Genomic DNA, 3,182 nt, shown 5'->3' on the forward strand with positions numbered 1-3,182 from the left:
CGAATAACACTATGTTACCTCAACGGGGATAAGAATGTCCCCAACAATAAGAATATCATATTTCTTCTTGACAGTAGGAAGAGAAAATTCAAAACCTCCAATAGTAATTGTTGAAAATTTTCCAATAGGATTAATACTGTGGAATTGAGGTTGTTTCCTCGGAAAGTGTACCGTATGCTCATTACCATTAACATGAAAAGTGACATTTCCTTTGGTGCAATCAATAACAGCCCCTGCAGTATTCAAAGAGGGTCTTCTAAGAATAATAGACATACTATTGTCCTCGGGAATATCAAGAATAACAAAGTCCGTTAAAATAGTAACATTTGCAACCACAACAGGCACATCCTCACAAATACCGACAGGTATAGCAGTTGATTTATCAACCATTTGTGAAGATATTTCAGTAGGTGTCAACTTATTTAAATCCAGTCTACGATATAAAGAGAGAGGCATAACACTAACACCGTCTCCAAGATCACATAAAGCAGTTTTAACATAGTTTCTTTTAATGGAGCATGGTATAGTTGGTACTCTTGGATCTCCAAGTTTCTTTGCTATTCCACCCTTAAAAGTATAATTAGCAAGCATGGTGGAAATTTCAGCTTACGATATCTTTCTTTTATTGGTAACAATATCCTTCATGTACTTAGCATAAGGATTCATTTTAGGCATATCAGTCAAACGCATACGCAAAAAAATAGGTCTAATCATTTCAGCAAAGCGCTCAAAATACTCGTCATCCTTTTTCTTGGATGGTTTAGGAGGAAAAGGCATGGGTTTCTGAACCTATGGTTCTCTTTCTTTACCGTGCTTCCTAGCAACAAAGTCTCTCTTATCATAACGTTGATTCTTTGATTGTGGGTTATCAAGATCAACAGCAGGTTCAATCTCTACATCATTATCATTGCTAGGTTGAGCATCAACATGAACATCATCATTAACATTATCACTAGGTTCATGTTCATTACCAGATTGTGCAGCATCAGAGATAGAAATATCATTGGGATTCTCAGGTGTGTCTGTAACTGGTTCACTAGAAGCATGCAAAGTCCTATCATTTTTCTTTTTCTTCCATTTAGAAGGACTAGGTGCATCAATGTTATTTCTCTGAGAATCCTGCTCAATTCTCTTAGGATGGACCTCAGGATACAAATGTTCCTGAGTCATTTTACCACCTCTAGTCATAACTCTAATAGCATTATGATTTTTCTTACTATTTAATTCATTGAGCAAATCATTCTGAGGTTTAAGTACTTGTTCTACTTGAGTGGTAACCATAGAAGCATGTTTACTAATAAGTTTAAGTTCACCTTTAACACTAGCCATATAATCACTCAAGTGTTCAATCATATACGCATTATGTTTCAATTGTCTACCAACATAAGCATTAAAATCTTCTTGCTTAACCATGGAGTTATCAAATTCATCTAAGCATTGGCTAGCAAACTTAGTAGGAGGGATTTCAGCTTTATCATATCTATAGAGAGAATTTACCTTCACTACCCGTGTCGGGTTATCAAGACCATGTGTTTCTTCAACAGGCGGTAAATTAAGACCATGTATTTCTTCAATAGGAGGTAAATTCTTAACATCTTCAGCTTTAATACCTTTTTCTTTCATAGATTTCTTTGCCTCTTGCATATCTTCAGGACTGAGAAATAGAATACCCCTTTTCTTTGGAGTCGGCTTAGGAGTTCGTTCAGGAAGTGTCCAATTATTTTCATTGGTCAACATATTATTCAATAGAATTTCAGCTTGATCAACTGTTCTTTCCTTGAAAACACAACCAGCACAACTATCCAGGTAATCTCTGGAGGCATCGGTTAGTCCATTATAAAGATATCAAGTATTTCATTTTTCTTGAGAGGATGATCAGGCAAAGCATTAAGTAATTGGAGAAGCCTCCCCCAAGTTTGTGGGAGACTCTCTTCTTCAATTTGCACAAAGTTATATATTTCCCTTAAAGCAACTTGTTTGTTATGAGCGGGGAAATACTTAGCAGAGAAGTAATAAATCATATCCCGGGGACTACGACGGAGACGTATCAATCAACTAGTCAGAAGAAGAGCAAGAAGCACACTAAGAAGCGAAGAGATAAGGCAGTGATGACTATAGAAGGATCGGGTATGCCTAGTACCGGCATGAAGGCCAAAGCTAAGGCCTCGGGCAAGGAAGCTGCCGTGTGCATTGACTGCCGGGAAGCCGCTACTGCCGATGAAGCCGGGAAAGGTGACGGGCCGTACTGCAAGATTCATCAGACCAAGGGCCACAACCTTCAAGACTGTTACCAAGTTGAGCAGCTTGTCAAGAAACAGAGGGCAGAGTATGAGAGACCTGATACGGAGAAAGGTCAGAATGTTGCTAGTGGTAAGGGCCGAGGATGTTGGCATTCTGGGACCGGGGGTACCCGTACATGCCTACTTGCAGCCCACGGCGTGGCGCCACCAGTGGCCTGGTACGGCCCAGTTCCAACAACAACGACCCAAGACCCTCGCGAGGGGGCCGAGCCTCATGAGGCGGATGACAATAAGACATCCATGGGGGCAACCTCGCTAGGCTGGCTCCTGAGGAGCAGAGATATCTAGGCAGGGTGCACCTCACGAGGTTCACATGACGTGAGCATGACGACCAAGGCCAGGCGGGCGCCAGCGGGCGCATTGTAACAGTTTCCTCTTTGGTGCTAAGGAGGCAAGCGCAGGCACGGAGTCCCAAGGAATCAGGCAAAGGTTTCCATATCGGTGCAACAAGACCAAGACTGCCTGGACGGTAGGACGGAGGTCATCGTGGAGCCCACGACGGCGTCACCACCAGAGCCTTTGCAGGCGAAGACTACTTTTGTCATGATAACTTGTACTAGTTTTCTCCTTTCGAATTTGGCCATTGGGGGATCCCTTCCCGCCTACATTTGGGAAGAGGACTAAGGCCACTATAAATAGGACTTAGCCACCACCATAGAGGGGACAGATCATTCAGACCATACTCACACCCACCAGCTCATCTAGCTCAAGAACACCTCACCTTTCGAAGCTGTTCATCCACTGTACTAGGTCATCCTCAGCCCCTTGAGGCAATCCACCACAAAGCTGGAGTAGGGTATTACACCATAAGGTGGCCGGAACCAGGATAAATCTCCCTGTCTCTTGTTCTTTGGGTCTGTCGAGCTAGGCCGTGGGATCGTT

The sequence above is a fragment of the Triticum aestivum genome, chromosome 3A, assembly GCF_018294505.1.
Source record: "Triticum aestivum cultivar Chinese Spring chromosome 3A, IWGSC CS RefSeq v2.1, whole genome shotgun sequence".
NCBI classification, from domain to species: domain Eukaryota; kingdom Viridiplantae; phylum Streptophyta; class Magnoliopsida; order Poales; family Poaceae; genus Triticum; species Triticum aestivum.